General features: G+C 30.6%; 1 long non-coding RNA gene across 1 annotated transcript; it reads left to right on the top strand.

Annotated features, from left to right (window-relative positions):
• The first annotated feature begins 821 nt into the window (after positions 1–821).
• Positions 822–19,688, top strand: LOC106882214 (uncharacterized). The gene is made up of 2 exons (XR_001410969.3): positions 822–1,872; positions 9,632–19,688. It is a non-coding gene; the product is annotated as an uncharacterized LOC106882214 (long non-coding RNA).
• The last annotated feature ends 2,190 nt before the right edge of the window (positions 19,689–21,878 follow it).

The following is a 21,878-nucleotide window of genomic DNA, read 5'->3' as shown; positions in this document are numbered from 1 at the left end:
ATACATATACAGTAAACATAAGGATATTTGGGTGGTTACTTCAGTCAGCAATCTTGCAAACACCAGCTACCTGAATGTATCTTTTGAGTGAGTAGAAATATTAGTTTCGCACAAACTAAAAGTTACCATCAGTCATGCATTATAAAATATCAAACAAAGAATGGTATTTTTAGTAACACTTATATTCTGTGGTTTACAGCTGTTCCGCAATATATGGGTGACAAATCATATAATGAGTGGATACACATGGAAGAGAACAATGTTTATGCAATGTTTATTTATTAAAAGACAAATAGTCATCTAGTCAGGACCCTAGTTATAATCTATGTTACATAATCATTGATGTATTCCGTATATTACAACTTATTTGATTTATCACACATTATCAAAACAGCTGTAAACCATGGGGTAAATATGATACCAACAATTCCATACTTTGCTTATTTTATATGCACCATGCAGAGCCATGTAAAAGCACCCAGCACACTAAGTAAAGTGGTTGACATGAGGAAGGGCATCCAACCAAAGCAACCACACCAAAACAGACTGGAATCTGGTGCAGCTCCCCAACTTGCCAGCTCTGGTCAAACTGTTCAACCCATGCCACAGCATGGACAACAGATGTTAAATGATGATGCATATGTGTACATAAGCATGAGTATATACATACATGAATGTATATATGTATGCATGCATATATATATATATATATATATATATATATATATATATATATATATATCCATATGCACACACATATACACAAATGCATGTGTGTAAACTAACTACACATACACTTTTATAATACACACACATATATATATATAGTATTTATGTCTGTTGTGTGTATATATATATATACATATATACATATGTGTGTGTGTGTGTGTATATATATATATATTCAGAGTGTCCCCAAAAAATGTATACATATATTAAATGATAAAATGCGTTTCATTTACAAAAGTTTATAGAATCTATAGTATTTCTCTATGAACTTTTTTTCAAACTGACCATTCTGATTGAGGAACTGCTAATAGCACAAATCAATGGTATCCAAAACATCAAGAAGCAGTTCATTTGATATTCATGTTCATTCTCATTCAATGGCTGACCTCAACTCATTGACTGTTGCTTGTTTTGTATTGTACACTATATCTTTTAAGTATCACCATAAAAAAATTTTTTGAGTGATGCGAGGTCTAGTGATCACTAAGGGTTTTCCACTTGAAACTCTTTGTCCAGTCTATTTGTCTGGCTAAATCTCATCAAGCTAGGCCCTACATTACTATGGTAATATGGATGTGCCCCGTCTTGCTGGAAATAAAACTCCACATTTTGAAAATTTTCTTGAATTTGTTGGCATGATAAAATGGCTCGAGTATATTCAATCACTCACAGTACTGTTAAAAATGAATGGTTTAACTTACCAGCTGCTCCTGTGGTGTTCCTCTGTTATATGCAGATCCCCAATCAGTGCAACTGTGGTGGTTAATCGATCCATTTAATTTATATGTAGCTTCATCACTCCAAACAATCTTTGTTGCAAAGTGCACATCTTCTACACATTTTGCCAAGTACCATTTACAAAACTCCATTCTCCAGTCTATATCATCATCATTTAGAGCAACGACTATTCATGGAATGCAACTTTTCCAAGGAGAGCACTTCAAAATGCAAATGAAGTTTGATTTTGAAATTCCTGTCTCATGACTCACTTGCCATGCAGATTTTCTTGAACTCCATCAATTTATTTCTAGTACCCTGTCTTACTTCATGAGGCTCGTCAATATCCACGGTCTTCAAGAAGATTTCTTGTGGAGATTCTGAACTGTTCCATCTGCTTCAAACTTATCTCTAATTCAAATTATGGTAAGTCACATAGATGGACCTACTTTAAACTTCCTCCTAAGCAGTCTTTGCACTTCGACTGTGTTTTCAAACTTCCCATAAGGAGAAATTTCCTTTGTTCAAATCTCACCTGGCTCCCTTCATTATTTCTAAAAGGCTAAATCTGAAAAGAAATGGAAATTGATTTAACAGATGTTAAAGTAAGCATGCATTCTTTTGGGACACTGTGTGTGTGTGTGTTTGTGTATATAAATTGCATTTCATATTCAAGACTCTGATGAGGCTATAAGGTGTTACTCAGACAATCAACTATGAGTCCACTGCATCTTATTGCAGGAACAGCTTTAAGCTAATTTATTCATTAGTCATCTTCACACACATACTTGTCTCTTCTCTTTCCTTGATGGCATGTCAGTTCACAGAATTTATTTTGAATCTGTGCTTTGCTTTGAGATCAACATTATTTTTTTTTTTTTTTTTTTGAAGCTGATAAAACAAAGTACTGATTGGCTGGACTACCAAAAGGTATGTTCCAACTCTTTGCTTTCTGATGGCAGCATTTGCAACAAAACTTGTGCCAAATCAGCAGCTTTTCCTTTGACTAAACATCAGCGGTATCTAAAGAAGAGACTTAGATACATGGGTAATTGCTAGACTTCTTCAAACAAAATCTTTTCCCAGTCCTGCACATAAATTTACAGATGCATGGTCTACATGGGTTAATGAAGGCCTCCGAAGTATGAATATTCTATGTAAGATAACAAGGCATCTGGCTGAGCAGATATCTGGCTGAGTCAATGCAGCCACCTCTACTCAGCTGCTCGATCTGCAAGAAATAGTAGCCAGTATATTACATATATATATCATTATTTAATGTCCTTATTTCCATGCTGATATGGAGTGGACTGTTTGACAGGAACCAACAAGCCAGAGTTTCTACAGCTGGATGTCGTTCTTAACACCAATAATTTTACAGAGTGTACTGAGTGCTTTTTTCATGGCACCAACATCAGTGAGGCTGCCAAGTACCTAGAAAACGATACCTCTTTGATTGAATGGTACATAGTAAAGAAGGATATGATAGTATGATAGATGGACAGGAGCAGGGGGGTCTTGTTGAAAAGTTGAATACATGGCTTCCCCAACTGGACAGTCTATATATATATATATATATATATATATATATATATATATATATAGGGAGAATTCACAAAAAAAACAACAGGCAAAGACAGGTGGTGTAGAAAACAAATAGATGTATTAGTATAACGCTCGGGAATTGAGAAAGTATTTAACGTTTCGAGTCTACGCTCTTCTACAGAAAGGAACACAGAAAGAAACAAGGAGAGAGAAAAATGTGTGTAGTGGTCAGCGATCTACATATATATATATATATATATATATATACATGCGCGCGCACACACACACACACGAGTGACATGTATAGACATTTAATAACTATGTATATAGGTTCTTTATACCTATTTATTTATGTTTATATCTATGTAGTGAGTGTGTATAATAAAATAAAAGATGCACAGACAGTTGTGAAGGTATCACATCACATATAAATGGTTTGCTACTTTTGCAACTACTGGCTCATCTTTTATTTTATTATACCTTCATTAACTCAACCAATACATTATCTCAAGCCAACTCCTATTTGAACTAATTACATATTCCCTTCGTTCAACGTTGGATTTGAGGTACTTGGTCTGAACACTTATTGTGTATATCTATTACACACCATTTTCTTTTACATCTTACTTATTTTGTGTGTGTGTGTGTGTGTGTGTGTTCTCTATAGTGCATACTTATTTTTCTTCTTTATAGTTCAACTAATTTCTTATTGTTCTTATCCATCGTCCTTGTTTGTTGTTGTAAATGTTGTTGTTATCTTCAACTTTTTTTCTCTTTTCAATCTCAAATGTTGTGTTTCTGTGATACACTTGTGTGATTTTTTCCCCACACATTTCTTTATATTTTTCTGTGATTTTCTGTTTTGTCTTTTTTTCACTATTGTGTGCAGTGTTTAAAGGGCTTGTCTTTCCATCAGTATTTTCGCCAATATTCCCACCCCAACCCTCAGCTCAAAAAAATATATATTTTATTAAACTCATTAAGCCCATTCTGAAATAATACAGACATTTCACCACAGTTGCAGTTTCCCACCACCATCACCATGAACTCTCACCAACTTTGTTAGACCCCATTTCAAATGTCCCCAGAAGTTAGTAGTCAAGAGGGTTAAAGTTTGGAGGGGAGTGTGAACCAAATCTACCTTATATTTTCAATAATAGATATTGGTTATTTGCAAATTATTGGCTCTGATGTTCATTTTGTAGTTATCTGGATTTAAAACCCCACTGTCAGCATCTTGAGCTTGCTACTGATTGAGCTGTTACATTCTACAAACTGTTTATCTTCTTATCCTTTGACTTGTTTCAGTCATTGGACTGCAGCCATTCTCAGGCACTACCTTGAAGGGTACTTATATTGGGAGGTGGGGGTATTATTATTATCATAATTATTAGTACTTATTTCAAAGTCTGCTACTTATGATATCAGTCCCTTTTGCCAAACTCCCTAAGCTATGGAGACATAAATAAATCAACACTGGATGCTAAGTGGTGAGGAGATAAACACATATACACACACACACAGAGTTTTAAATTCTTTTCGTGAAGCATCTGCAACCAAGATGCATTTCATAGTCCTTCACCAGAAATTTTGGTCCTCTTTTAGCATTAGTAGGTCCACAACTTTCCTGTTCTGCATCTATCCTAACAATATCAATGTAAAGTGATCTTCATCCTCTATTAACCCTTACCGAGTAGGAACTGAGTTCTGTGCATGTGCACTTGAGACAGGGGAACCATTTTTGGTAGTGGAGGTACTTTCTGGAATTCTCCAAATTTCATATGATGCCCCATATGCACATTTTATTTTCACTGGCTGATAAAACGAGGCTGTGAGAAGTGATTTACATATGATTAGCATGTTACATCACCTGCAAAAATTTAATCAGCACAGTGAGAGTTAAGGTGTGAAAGTCTCCAAAATATAACATCTGATATGACCTGTTATTCAACAAATCCTTGCTACCCAATCTCTATTTGCAACACAAAGGTACATAACTTTATTAGACATAGCTTCAGGCTTAAGAATAACCAAAAGAGTCTAATCTTTGGTTTTAAAATCTCTGTAGGTAGTTTTGATTTCCTAATCGTTTTTGTAAATATATTAAGGAGACATCTCTGACTTAAGTTTATGAAAATGCACAGGAAGAAAAAAACAACAATGTTTATTTATTCCCTAATATCTTTAATAAAAGTAAGATAATCTGTATTTCATGAACTAAGTTATGATTTCTAGTTAAATCTAGTCAATTGAATGGATTGTAATGAGATGTAGAAGATGGTATTGATTTGAAAAAACACTTAATCTATATATGTGTGTGTGTGTGTGTGTGTGTGTGTGTGAGAGAGAGAGAGAGAAAGAAAATGTGCGTGTATATGTTTTATATACACATAGTATGTGTATGTATGTATGATATATATATATATATATATATATATAGTGTATGTGTGTATATACACTGTATGTCAAATTATGAGGCAACTCAGTTTTTTCGCAATAACAGAGTATTTATTTGTTTGAATCCAGATATTTTTCCATTGCATGTACTGTACCAAAATAAATCTGATCTACCCATACATAAAGAAACAACGTTCATTTTTGTTAATAGGCATCATTTTTTTACCATCCTAAATTATTAGGGAGATCTAACAAAAATGCTAATTATGCAAAAACAAACATTTATTTAATGCGACAATTTTTAACAACAAATATAATCATAACGGACTTTATAATGAACATAATAATATGTTTGAATGGAAATAATACAAGAAATATGATGTCATAAAATTCTTAATGATGGATGTATGATCCTCCACATGAGAGAACATCCCTGATGCATTTATCCATTGCATTTGTCAAGGTAACTATTTCATCTGGTGTAATACTGTCAGCAGCATCCACAATAGCTTCTCAGAGAGCATCTTTCATTGAAAACTGCCACCCATCTTGATATATCTTCCTCTTCAGAACACTCCATAGATCTTCAATCTGGTTTAAGTTGGATGAACACGCTAGCCACTTCATCAAACGGTGTCCAGAGAAGTCTAATTGCTGTTGGTATTCCAGAGATTTCTTAGCAGCATGGGAGGGCGCATTATCTGGCATGAATACCAGCATTCTCTTTAATGAAACTTTCTGCTTCTTCAACCATGGCTTAAAATTGTCCGCCAAAAAGGCAACATAGGCATTAGATCTCATCTTAATTCCGTCTAGAACTTTCCAAGAACCAACCAACTTATCTCCAATGATGCCAGTCCAAACCATAACTCCGCCTCCCCTTTGTTGGCGTCTCAAACGATGAGGGCGATTTCCGCTCATTGCAACTTATCCTTTACTCCACCCATCTGGTCCGTCTAGGGTAGCATGACATTCGTCGGTAAAAATTAATTTTACTACAGTACGCGCAGGCAGATGTTGCCATCATTCAGTGAAAAAATAATTCAAACTTATTTCGATAAAACAGAGCTGCCTAATAATTTGACACACAGTGTATATGTATGAGTGTATATGTGTGTGCTTGTATCTGTGTATATATTTGTGTAGATTTGTGTGTTTGCAGAACTGTGTTCAACTTGTAATAGTCATTTGTAAAGAAAATCAAATGTGTTCATGGTATTTTCTAAAAATGTTTTTAAAAAAAAAAGTAACAGGTAATTATATCTAGTTGAAACATGACAAAACATACACATGACAAAAAGAAAACAGCTTTCTGTAACCAAAATATTACTGACTCAATTTAGAGAGAAATAACATTTTCCAAATCTCTTTGAATAATCTCTACAGTACTGTAAGTTATTAAGATTGTCCTGTCCGACACAGTTGACAGTTGCTGTAAAGGACAATGACATTACTTTCAGTGAATTTGTCAATGTTGAAAGATTCCAGACTCAGAATAATAAACAGCCTGCTTGAGACACCCCTAGCTCTATGATACAAATTCCCTGTTTTGAAGTGGCCTTTCATTAAAATTTCATTTTAATTTGTTCCAAGTAGCAGCTTAGCAAAGTTTTTTTTCTTTTAGCTAAATTCTTTATTTTTAAAATTGAATTAAACAAAATAAGCATATTTTAACAGAAATATGATAACAAAAATTTGTTACCCTATTTCTATTTATCATTTTACAGTTGAAATACACTGTCTTTTTCTTTCAACAAATAATTTTGAAAATAATGAAGAATTTGGTGGAATAACTGTGCTGGTTGATGCTGTTAATGTTCTGTATGAACCATTGCAGGACAATATTTGCTAGTTATGTAAACTTATTTTGTGAATTAAATGAAAACAAAGTTAATACGAAGTAAGACTCTGAAATTTAATGTTAACTTAGAAAAAGAATAAAATATACAAGATATGAAACCACACCAGCAAAAGTCTGAGAAAATTCACAGCAATATTACCTCTCCATCTATAGTTTGAAACAGGTCAATAAGAAAGAAGGATTAATGAATTTTGGTGAGGAAAGAAGCTAGTTCTAAAGTGCACTGTTTGAAGTTGATGAAAGGGACAGATGTCCTTTTTTTGTGGTGGAAGTACTTGCAGGTGGTGCAATGCATTAAAAATTGTTTTTACTTGTGGTGGTGAGAAAATACCTCCTAGTTGATGCTGCTTGGTACTTTCTTCCAGGTATTGCATGCATTTTTCTTTGCCTTTATCTTCTGCAACAAATGTCAATAAATTATCTATGGGCTTTGTGACTGAGTCACTAAAGATTTTTGTAGTTCAGTCATTACTTGGGGTTGTGATTGAGCTGCTCATCAGTTTCATGGTTGAGCCACTTGGTTTTGCAGCTGAGATAACTATTTGTTTTGTGAATGCGCTATTTTTCAATTTTGTGTGTGTGTGTGTGTATGTGTGTGTGTGTGTGTGTGTGTGTGTGTGTGTGTGTGTGTGTGTGTGTGTGTGTGTGTGTGTGTGTGTGTGTGTGTGTGTGCACATGTGTAATGTTGATGAGCATCTGGTTTCAAAGAAAATAATGCTTCACAGAAAACTTTAGAGAAATGTTTCAAAAGTGCTGGTAACATTTCGCTAAGGTCCAACAACAAAGTCTTTAAGAATAACTACACAATTTGTTTCTTTTTCTCTCTCTCTCACACACACACACACACATATATATATATAAACAAAAGATAGTGGCACAAGTGATATTTAAATTTTTGAATAGTTTTCTTTCAAAAGAAATATTCAATGTTTTCAGTAGAAAACAACTTTTGTTTCCTCTTCCTGTTTTGTATTCCATCCACTATGTCATTGTTCAGTCTTTGGACAATTCCAGTAGTGTATCAGCTTTTCTGGTTCCTAGTCCCTCACTCAATCCTTTCTCTCTTTTCTGAAGAAAGAGATTCTATAAGAAGGTGCTTACAACCCTTCATTAAGAGCAACCAATTCTAAAAGGAAGACAGAAAGAAGTATTGACACCCAACCCATCTCAAGTATTTGAAAGGCAATTTATTTTCTTGACCCCAGAAGAATGAAAGGGGAAGTTGACCTTGCCAAGATCTGAACTTGAGATGCAAAGAACCAGAACAACCAGAACAAATATTTCACGGCACGTCCCAACACACTAACGATATTGACAGCTTACCACCAAAAGAAGAGATATTAATGTTGTTTACAGGCCACTTCCAGCTCTCAAGATCCCTTTGTCCCAGTTATCTTACAGTGGATTGGCTCATTTGCCATGGCTGGCTAACTTACTAGATTTCTGTTGAAATATACAATCTTTGTTTCAATTAATAAAATATTTATTAAAATAATTTTGTTATTGTTGAGCTGACTTTTGAAACATAGATTAGTGTAACATTTTGACAGAAGATTTTTTTTCAATCAAAATCACTTTGGATAATAGAATCAGAAGCAGTTTCAGGTTGGCTGCTATTAAATAAGCTTAACCAAAATTGAGCATCTATAAACACTGTAATTTTTTTTCCATTTTATTTTTTTATGAGGGATATGATGTGAATTGAAATACTGAACTACAGGCTATAATATAATTACAGCCATTTAGGTGAACTCAGAAATAGAACACTGAAGCTCGATCAACATTGATCAGGTTCTTATGTTCTATTATGATCAAAGACAGATTCCCATTTTCATTTTATAAAGAGATGAATGTCAGAAATTAACATTTACCAGTAAAATTTAATGTACTATTCTGACCATATACATATTTATAGACTTTCAGTGGGGCAAGAAAACAATCTTGTCCCTAAACAAAATAAATGAGGAAAATAGTGGTGGTGGTGATGATGATGGTGGTGGTGGTGGTGGTGGTGATGATGGTGGTGGTGGGAAAGGTGGGGGTATTAATAATCTGGTGAGCCTTCAATATATTAAAAAAAACATTTATGTATTAAATCTTGTAGAAATTATGTTTATAACCTAAAAAAAAATTGTAAACGTTTGTTGTATTATGTACTAAAAAAATGAGATAAAAATAGATAAATATCTATGATATTATTGTATTGCAATGTATAAAAAGAATGTAAGTTATAGTATATTGTGTAATAAATATTCAAATTATATGTAATACCTATATATGTAAAATATATATATATATATATATATGCATGAATGAATAGAAAAAAAAAACTAAACAATTCCTCCAGTCACTAATTGCTTTCAATATTTGATTCTTTTTCAGGAGGCCAACAAATACGGCTCACCAAGAATTACTAAGCAGATTTTTAAAGATATCTTTTAGGATGTTTACTTCCTATTCAAACGCTGAACGCTTTCTCACCAAGGCCAAAAAGGAAAACAAAACAAAAAACAATAATAATAATTATAATAATAATAATAAAACCAAAAAAAAAATAACGATAATAAAAAGAACTGAACAAAAGAATGCTAAAAGCCTACCGAGGTCACATTGAAGAGAAGAAAAATGCTGTATACATATCGAACACGTGTTCAAAGTTATTTTATTTATTTAATTTATATATTTTTTCCAAATATTTTTCCCCCTTTTTTTGTGTCATTTATTTATAAACATATATATATGTATATATATCTATCTGTCTATATATATATATATATATATATATTTCCTCTCAGAAACGGTCATTAATTTTAGGGTGACCAACTGCGTTAGTACTTTAGCTTCCACTGCACTTGTAGTACTGTGTAATAACTTTTAGAGCTTTTTCGTGGCGAATAATAGAGATTATTTTAGAAATTGTTGTCATTTTTTCCGATGCTTATCATTTCAAAGATTCAAAAATGAATGAGTGAAGTGTGTAAATTTGCTGAAGACATTCCAAAGAACACAGGAGGATTACAGGTGCTTGCAATGCACAATTATCACCTTCATTTGTATAAACATTGCTTCGGTCTACCATTTTAGCCGCTTCTATGAAATAGATGGAATAACAGGCTGGTAGAGAAATGCATGGGTTGTGCATATTTTAGTACATACACAAAAGAGAAAAAAAAACAAAAAAAAACCACTCTTATGTATATAGACTGGGTGGGTGGCAAAGAATATAACTGAATGATAATTAATAAGCAATTAAAACCACAAAGATTATATATATATATATACACACACACACACATGTATGTATATATATGTATGCATGTCTGAGTAAGTGTGCGTATGTAAGAATACATCCATGTATATAGAGATATATATATACACATATTCATGTGGGTGTATATATAAATACTTGAATATATGCATCACTATGTATATATAAATGTGTCTATATGTACATGTATATGCACATGTGTGTGTGTGTGTGTGTGTATGTAAGTATGTGTGTGTACATAACACATTTGCCAGTATGAATGGTTTTTATTGCACACAATTTAAATTATTTCCTGATTTTTTTTAATGTGAAAAATATAACAAAGGCAAAATTTATACACATGCACACACATGCAAATGCACGCACATGTTAATGTATAAAATGCACATAGACACACAAACACATGGAAAACACGTATGCACACTCTTGCACAATGCCATATTTGAAGAAAAGATGGTAAATACAGTATTCTTTAGAAAAGAAAAATAAGTTCTGAGATTTCTGAATGAAATAAATTCTGTTGTAACAATTAAAAGGAATTAACGAACAGAGAACTAGAACTGTTCTAAAGGCTGACATAGAAACAATGCAAACATTTTCACTTCATACATAGATACACACATAGGCACATGTATATATTATGTAGGCAAGCATATTAAAGCTGACTTCACATTTTATAAATATATAGACATACATGCAAATATGCATACATGAATACATATATATATGATGTAATGTTTACATTCATGTCTTTATATTTATACATATGTAAGTAAAAAAATATATATACTATACATACACACTCACATCTATATACATGCATATATATGTCTAATTCACATATATAGTAATCATATATATATGCAGAGTCATCTATGTGTGCATATGTGTACACATATACATTTCTATATATGTAAGAGTGTATATATTCATATATATATGCATATATTCTTCTTATGAGCATATACACATATGTGTGAGTATATATTTATATACATACATACATACATACCATATATATATATATATATATATATATATTGGTTAACACGATAGTTAATCAGCTTGTAGAAAGATCGGCATAATGTATAGGTTTAGAATTTTTCTGCAGAGTTTAGACAGAATTGGAAAAGTGTGAGGGAGGAGATAGGAGTAAATATACTAACTAGCCAATATTATCATTAATAACAAAAACAACTGTAGCAATATATATGACAATAGCAAGACTTAAAGAGATAGAAAGAATAAATTTCATACATGCTAATTCTCTCACCTACCCACTTAGCAAACTATGTATTTTCATTCAAGGTAGACTTTAAACATATATATATATATATATAAATGTGGGTGGGTGTGTATAGATGTATATATATGTATATATCTATGTGTGCGTACATGTATATTTACATATATAAAAGTGTGCATGTGTATGTATATAGAAGTGTGTATATGGATGTGTGTTTTCAGGTGTTATATATATATATATATATATATATATATATATATATATATATATATATATGTGTGTGTGTGTGTGTGTGTATATATATATATATATATATATATATATATATATATATATATTCATTCATGTATGTACATAATGAGTGTGTGAGGAGTTGCAAGCATGCACATTTAATATATGACAAATATTATGTGTATGTTTCATATATATATATATATATATATATATATATATATATAATATGGTGAATGTGTGTGCATGTGTGGGTGTATATATATCTTCTATATTTATTATGAATACCATGAATCTTATTTATTGCGTTGAGGAATATTTATGAAATCAGCTCTATATTTTTTCGGTCATATAGAATCCAGAATCATTGTAGACTTGCTTCAGAAGAGGAGGGAATCAGCTTACAAAGTCAAGGAGTGCCAAAGTTTCTTTATGGTACCTTCTTCAAAGTACTCTTGAATCAACATATATTCTTTTCTCTGAAAATTAGACATACACTACACACCAAATTATGGAACTAGATTTAGTGCATACATGCTTTATATATATATATATTTATGCATACATATATATATGAAGCATGTATATCTATGTATATAAATATTTTACATTGTATGTATACATCCAAAATGAAAAAAACTCTGATAGAACTATTTCAAAATTCTTATATATTTATATAATTTGCATTTAAAATTATAGTTATTTTAGGGGGAAAAATATCTACAGATTCTTGCAATTTAATCATTAACTAATCCACAGACCAACTTACACAGGTAATTATCTTACAAATATTTAAAAATCTTAATTTTTAAAAATATATATACGCAGAAAAAAATAGATTGAATCAATGATATGTACAAAGAAAATACAACACATATCTTTAATATTAATTAAAACTTTCACACAACACATATACATGCGCACACACTCATATACACATTTACATACACACACATATCTATCTATAAATATATAGAGGTTCAAATAAGTTGACAAAATTTTTTTCAAAGAACAACTACAGAAGAAAGAAAGAAAATTTAACTTTAAAAAAAAAAATCACAAAATAAAATTTCAGAAAAAATATTAAAAAAAAAATACTTTAGAAACTTTTTTATTTTTATTTATTATTATTTTTTTGCAATATATCAAATTTGCCATGTTATCATCGCATTTTTTCTATAAATATATGTAAATAGAAAGAAAAAAAGAAAAGAAAAAGACTGAAAAAAATATCACATCTTGTTTTTTTTTTAATTTTTTTCAAATTCCAATTGTATATTTAATAATTAATTTATTTATTTTTAACTAATATTTCGCAAAAAAAAAAACTCAAAAAAAAAAATCATTAGATATATTGCATTACTAAAAAATATATAAAAACCCACCCTGCAAAAAAGTCAACCAAGTGAGGAATATGTTATAATCTAGAAAATTCTTTACCTCATTCCCACCGAACATACCACAGTCAGACAATAATAATAATACCCTCCTCCATAAAAATAAATTTCAACAATAATTAGCACTTGCAAAAATAAATATATGTACAAACAATCATATTTATACATACATACATACATACATAGCACATACATGTATCAGCTTCTATATAAGCAGATATCAAAAGAATAATTCAAACTAAAAGACATTTTTTTTTCTTTTATCCCCAAACCCTTGCAACAAAAAAAAATTGCTTTGCGTTTTGTAACAGGCTTGCAACAGCCATGCAAGAGTCTTAACAATGCTGCTCAATAAATAACTAAAAATTAAATTAAAATAAAATATTTACATTAAATTATAAATTAATATATCATTTTTATGAAACCATATACAAAAAAAAATTACCAAAAAAAGATTTAAAAAAACAGAAGAGAATCAGAGAAAAAGAAAATAAATGTAATTATAACACAAGAGGAAGTTTTACAATTTTTAAACATAATACTTTCAATTTTACACATTAATTTTAATAGCTTTTGTTCTTGCATATATATATATACACACACACATATACATAAATATATATATATATATATATATATATGTATATATGTACCTATATATATTTATGCATATATGTACCTATATATATTTATGCATATATGTATGTAAATGTTTGTATGTATGCACATATGTATCTGTTTGTATGCATACATACATATATATATATATATATATATATATATATATATATATATATTGTGTGTGTGTGTGTGTGTGTGTGTGATTTCTTTCAGCTGATTCAATTTACTGTTATTTTAGAGTTACCTTTGGCTCTGTTTAATTCATTTGACTAAATTAACTGGATTCAGTTTCTTTTTTCTGATGAACCAACAAATTGTCAAGCACACTCTAAAATAACAATCAACATGATTAGCTGAAATAAATTATATTCTACCATGGTATTGAGCACTTTTTTATCCTTAATACCTATATATATATATATATATATATGTACACACCCACACACAAATGTATGTATGTATACAAACACACATGTACATATTAAAACTCGTGGTGCTCAAATTGTTTGAGAAGAAGAATCAAATAAATGAGGAAATTATATATTCACACACATACATATATGCATGCACATGCATATATATGTATACATATACATCCACACATATATATATATTCGTACATACACACACACACATATGGATGCATACATGATCATACATAGATATAAATATGCATACAGTTTTAAATTTTACTTTGGTATTAATTTAAGTTTTCCATTAAAACGTATGACTTGCTCAGCCAAGAATTCTGAGTTATAGTATAAAAGAATAAAATTATGCATTTTTTTTTTTTAATAAATATTGAGAAATTCTACGTCTGTTAAAATTCTACACTGCAAGAAGTAGTCTTCTTATTAAAATTCTGAACATCAAATATAAAGTTAGTGCCCCATTCACCAACCTCCCTAGCAATACATTATGACATTAGAAAGACATAAATTAATAAAAGCCCAGCCTGCCCAATACACACACACACATATATATATATATATATATATATATATATATATATATATATATATATATATATATGCACACATAAATATCAGTGTGCATCTGTGTGTATACATATACAAGTATATGTATTCGTGCACACATATATATATATATATATATGTGCACATACATATATAGTTGCTTGTGTATATGTACATACATATAGTTAATTTGTATGTATATGCGTGTACATGTGTATATATACACATGCTAGTATGTGCATGGTTGTATATATGTATATAGCTATATAATACATATTGATATGCATAGCTACATGCACATGTTCATACATAAACCATATTTCTCAAAGGCTATTGTTATTTATTATCAAACCCTAAGTATTATTCTAGTCTCTAGAATTCTTCTCTCCCCCTATCCCCGGATATGACAAATCAAACACACACACACACACACAGAGTACACAAACACCTACATAATATTCACACACATGCACAAACACACAATCACTACATGAACACATGTATGTAAACTATTTAGTTTGTTAATTTCATTTTTTAATACTTAAATTGAAACCAAAGTTTATATATACATATATACACACACACGTGCGCATGTGTGTATAAGTATATATGTGTGCATGTGTATGTATGTGTACATGTGTGTGTATATATATATATATATATATACACATGTCCATATGTATACATGTGTGTGTGTGTGTGTATATATATATATATATACATATATATACGTGTGCATATATATGTATATATGTGTCCATATGTATATATGTGTGTGTATATGCATATATATATGTATGTATATATATATATATATATATATATATATTGATATGTATACATATGTTTTCTTTTTTTCATCTTCCATTTTTGTAGTTTTAGCACATTTTATCAACAGTAAACATTTAAAAATTTGAATATTTAGAAAAAAAAGGCTTTTAAAACTATTTAAAATAAAAAAAAATTAATCTATATAAAAAAAAATGGAAAAACCTCCCCCTAAAAAAAGTATAAAATTGGTGTGAAGCAGAGAAGAGGGGTCAGGGAGGGGTGGTATTTCTAGGTTATCCCATCTCAATCTATCATTCCCCTACCCACTGCCCCACTTTTTCCATTAACTCTTTCTCTCTCTCTTTTTTGGTTTTTATATTACTTTTCTTTTTCCTTTTGTGATTTAAACACAAGAATGATTCCCTGAATTCCTCTGGAAAAAAAAAAGGAAAAACAAAACAAAAATTTTTTTGATTCCTGGTTTTGTTTAAACTTGATTTCATTTTTTTTGTGATGAAGCTATATATATATATATATATATATATATATATACATATATATAAAAATCTCTGCTCTGAGGAATCAGCCATGTGTAAACCCATCTCTTCTAAATTATATAATTTTATTTATTTCATTCGCATATCATGAACGATAAATCATGTTTAAAACTATAATATTATGAAATATTCATCTAGATCTTATCAAAAGAAAGAGAACAACAACAGCAACAACTATTTTTAATGAACAATGGAAGAAAAAAAATATATACATGAATTATAAAAAAAAATATATATATATATATATCCATGAACATTGAGCCAAAAGCAAATGTATATGTTTAATATACACCAAAATATAAAAAAAAAAAGAAATAAAGCAAATATTTCATCTCTCCTTCAACAACACAGAACAAAAAAATGTAAAAAAAAATTAAATAAATAAAAATGATGAGACTTATTAAGATCAGTATTTCATCCTGTGTGTTTAATTAGTTTATGTCCATACTATAGATTGATTCATGGAGGAGGGGGGTGTTCTATTTAACTACAACAACAACGTTAACACCATCTTAGACCAACCAGCTAAGAACATTGCAAAGTTGTTGCCAGATCTATTCAATGTAGCAAGCAAATTTCTCCCTCAGCAAACTCCTTGTTGTCTTTTTAAATGAGACTGCATGGATATTAATGTCCTTGAATTTAGAACAATGTGACTCCCAATAAAGATGAGATGGTCACAAATGAGGTCAGTCCAAACCAATACATTTGGAGCTGGAGCTGCGTGTCGCTTCTAGATAACTCAATTGATCAACAGCTATCAATGATATCAAAAAAGAAAAAAACGATACCAGCTGCTTTACGTATCACTCCCACAAAACTGTGATTGCTATTGAATTGTATTTAAAAAAAAAAGACACAAACAAAAATTAAAGAAAAAGAAAATAAAAAGCAGACAGCAGTTCAAAGAAATTTAAAAGTTTGTGTGGGAATCAAATCAAATCAAAATTTAAATTAAATTTCATAATGACTAAATTCCTCTTCTTTGACACATCTGGTGGCTTACCTTTTTGTATAACAGTCTATACTTCTAGAATAGACCAGATCTACTGAACGATATTAATAATAGCTGATGAGAAAGATTATAGTTACAACTATAACAGCTGTAACAAAGAAATCCCTGGCATTTTTCAGGGTGTCAGAACTGGGCAGTATAATTGCTCCAAAGTTCTCTTGCATGGAAGAACCATTCCTAAACAGAAATCTAACATAGATTACGAAAAAAAAAAATTCTTTTTTTTTTTTGAGTTAAAATAATGGGCGGTTAGCAACTATTTGATTGTTTAACTTCTGTGGCACAATCACTTCAATTCGAATCAAAGCTAATTTTGAGGGATAATAAACCACTGCTACCATAATCACCAGCAATAAGAACATCAAATCAACCTATAATACTTTTACTAAGCGCCTATAACCAACAAGGTGGAAGCTTCTATACAATCATTGAAATCTCCCTAATGTAGCTGCTGAGTCTTGCTCAACAGCACTCTGTACTGTTTTGTTTAATATGTGAAGACCTCATGTCTTGAAGACTTACAATTTTAAAGAAAGATCATGCCCGACAATAAAGATAATATGGCCAAAAGCTAGAATATGTTTTTTCTTTACATTGTCACAAGGTCACACATTTTGTTTAAAAGAGTCAATTGAATCCACCCCAGTTCTTGTTTTCATACTTCCTTTGCCTGTTCCTGTGGAGGAGTTAATAATAATAATAATAAAAATCAACCCTGGCAGTTTTTTTTTCAGTTTTTTTTTAACTTATATATATTTTTTTAAATGCTCAGAACACAAAAGGGACGAATATAAATATTGTTTACGCATCACTGAGTCTGCTGTTTGTAATACTTCTGCTACTACAACTCTACTTGGCTATAATATTTCTCCAGAAGATGTATTCGCTCAATCATCTCCATAAGCTACTCAACAACTACGGTAATAATAGTGGAAAGAAAAAGAAAAGAAAAAAACAAACTAAACAGCAACTATTCTGTATGTGGGAGAAACAGAAGCAACAGTTACGACATCTGTGCGATAATCCACTTGTTCTGATTAATTACTTGCTTGGGTTGTAAAGATATTTACTAAAGGCATCAATCTCAGACAAAAAAAAAAGTGGGGAAACATGTCCACTGATGATATTCATACCACTTGCCTATTATTTGCCCAGTGACTGTGTTACTTGATTCACACTATAATCAGTAACATGGTGACTTGGCATGCAATAGAGAGACAATGATAGAGTAAGTTCCATCAGCAAAACTTATTACCCCCTTTTTTCTCTGTCTGATATTCGTGCTTCTGAAGTCCAATATCATTCACTTATTCTTGTTTATTGTTTCATCTATCCCTGGCTATTTTTTTATGATAATATTTCACAAGAGTTAGTGACAGAGCTTCTTTCTTGATGCATAATCTGGTCACTGTGGCAGCTGATTGTTCCCCCCTCAAGTATTTCCTTATCATCTTCTAGGCGTGCTTCAGTAGAAATTATCAATTATATGAAACACAACATTTCTAAACATATCACAAACATTCTGAAAAAATTTTCAAAGACCTGACATAACTCCTTCATTAATTCCCTGACAATTTTTTCTTTCTATGTTTTCTTTCTTTTTTTTTCATTTGTTTATATTTTTCTTGTTTTCTTTTTGTAATATTTTGGAAAGAAATTTTCCTTTTTTTTTCATATTTGTTTTGTTTATGTTTTATTATTTTTCTTGTTCATATTAAATTAATTAATTAAATAAAACATAAATTAAAATAACTTATAAATACAAACATATTTATTGTAATACAATATTTATTACATTTTTTTTTGTCCTGAAAACTCACTCCAAATCTCAGCACAGATTTGATTTCTTTCAATTATTATTATTATTATTATTATTACCATTACTATAATTTTATCATTTCCATTTTTACAAACTATTTTTCTTCTATTATTTCAAATAAAACAACAATATATAATATACTAGTCAAATCTGCAACAACAAAAAATACACGAAAAAAAGGCAAAAGAAAATTTAAAAAAAAAAAAATAGACTTGAAACAAAATAAATTTGATTTCAAAAAAAATTTTTAAATGAAAGAAAAAGGATTGCAGAAGAAAAAAAAAACAAGAACAATAACAAGAACATCTATAATAAACTGATACATATATATGTCGATAAATATATATATATATATATATATATATATATATATATATATATTTATATATATATATATGTGTATATATATATATATATATATATATATATACACACACACATACATGAACACACAGGTAAATAAGAACTGAGAGAGTAATGAGAAAACATCATCAAAAGATAACAGGAAATAAAAACTCTTCTATGATCTTATTTAAATTTTGTACTTAAGACTGCTATTAATTGGTCTTTGAAATATACATATATATCTATCTTTTATCTTTTACTTATTACAGTCATTGGACTGCAGCCATGCTGGAGCACCACCTTGAGGGGGGGGGGGGGTAGTCGAACAGATTGATCCTAATACTTATTCATTTTCTAAATCTGGCACTTATTCTATCAGTTTCTTTTGCCGAACTGCTAAGATATGGAGACATAAACAAACCAACACTGATTGTTAAATGGTGAATGGGACAAACACAAAGACATACACAATAGTGAAATCATAGTCATGGCTGTTGCCAGTGTCATGTAAATGGCACCCATGCCAGTGGCATATATAAAGCACCAATTACATTCTTGGGGTGGTTGGCATTAGGAAGGGCATCCAGTCATAGAAACCATGCCAAATCAGACTGGAACCTGGTGCATCTCTCCAACTTACCAGTTTTAGTCAAACCATCTAACCCATGCCAGCATGGAGAGCAGATGTTAAATGATTATGATGATGGAGTTCCATAAAGTTTGTCTACCAAATTCACTCCCAAGGTATTGGTCAGTTGAGGGATTATAGAATACACCTGCACAAGGTGCTGTGCAGTAGAACTGAACCTGACACCCCATAGTTGCAAAGTGAGCTTCTTAGCCACACAGCCTGCATCTATATATTTAATAACAGTAGTCTTTCAAGTTTGAGAAAAGCAGTTCTACAGTTTCTTGTAGAACAACCTGTGCACAGATGATTTGTGTATAGTGGTCAAATCTTTATGCTGTATATTAGGTCACTCCCTCCATCAAAACGAGGTTACCTCTACAGGTGCACAAGTGTGCCACATGTCAGTTTGCAGAACAATATAACATGAAGTGTTTTGCTCCAGAACACAATGCACTGTTTGGTCCAAGAATTGAACACACAATCTCGTAATCATGAGCACAACACCATAACCACTAGGTCACATATTCTCTATTATGTATTCATTTCATCTTACGTCCACTTTTCCAGGCTAGCATGGGTCAGACAAATATGTTATTGAGGTTTGTTTTACAACTAGATGCCCTTCCTGTTGCTAACACTTACATGTTTTTCAAATAAGAGATATGTCTATGTGTGTGTGTGTTTAATGAAGCTGATGATTTACTCTGTCGTTGCTCAAGTTTTGTGTATTTATGAAGGCAATGAAGAGATTAAGGCAAACTGACTGCAATTCTTACTGTGGTTACTATACATCTCATTTTTCAGTGGTCGGCTTTAGTCAGGTGTCATTGTTGTGGATGTAGAGTTGATGTCTTTGGTTGTGCATGCTTGCAGTGTGTCTCTGTAGAAATGGTCAAGTTACTTATCTAGTGTACAACTTGATAGGCATGCATACATGTTATATATATATATATATATATATATATATATATATTTATTTATATAAGGGCATTACTATACATAAATGCCTCGCTAAGAGTGACTCTAAAGTTAAACTACCATAATAAACACATGTTTATTATGGTAGTTTGACTTTAGAGTCCCTCTTAAGATGAGGCATTTATGTATAGTAATGCCCTTATATAAATAAATAAATATATTTATAGGGAATAAATGATGGATTTTTCCCTTATGAGGTTTTTTCATGCTAACTACTTGAAAAATTCTTATAAAGATTTTATCCTATACTTGAATTATATATATATATATTGTCATATAAAAAAGAAAAAATATATATATATATATAGACTCGCATGCAAATTTATAGATATATAGATGTTGAGCTGGTATGTATAGATATACAGGCTTGCCATTTGTTGCTAAAGAACTGGTTGAGTTGCTTGTCTAGTGTACAATTAGATAGACATAAATTCATGTTTAGATACACATATGCACTCACACACAGAAATATATGCGTAAAAATGCCTGCTTGATGGAACATATTCACCTTTTGCATGAGCGTATTCATATATGCATACACAGATACTGATATTCATATACTACATATTCACAACTGCTTAAAACCATCATGGCCTAAACAGAACATTAAAAAATGTTATTCCCCATTCGTTTATTTATATGTATGCATGTGTGATCATTTTACATCCACTTTTCCATGCTGACATAGATTTGATGTGACTTTTTCAAAGTGTTTTAGAACCAGATGCCTTTTCTGATGTCAATTTCTTTAGCTGCCTCATTCAAAAAGCACA

The sequence above is a fragment of the Octopus bimaculoides genome, chromosome 8 (assembly GCF_046866305.1).
Source record: "Octopus bimaculoides isolate indiv1 chromosome 8, ASM4686630v1, whole genome shotgun sequence".
Classification (NCBI taxonomy): Eukaryota; Metazoa; Mollusca; class Cephalopoda; order Octopoda; family Octopodidae; genus Octopus; species Octopus bimaculoides.
Note: the sequence above shows the minus strand (reverse complement) of the source record. Positions and strands in the feature narration are given on the sequence as shown.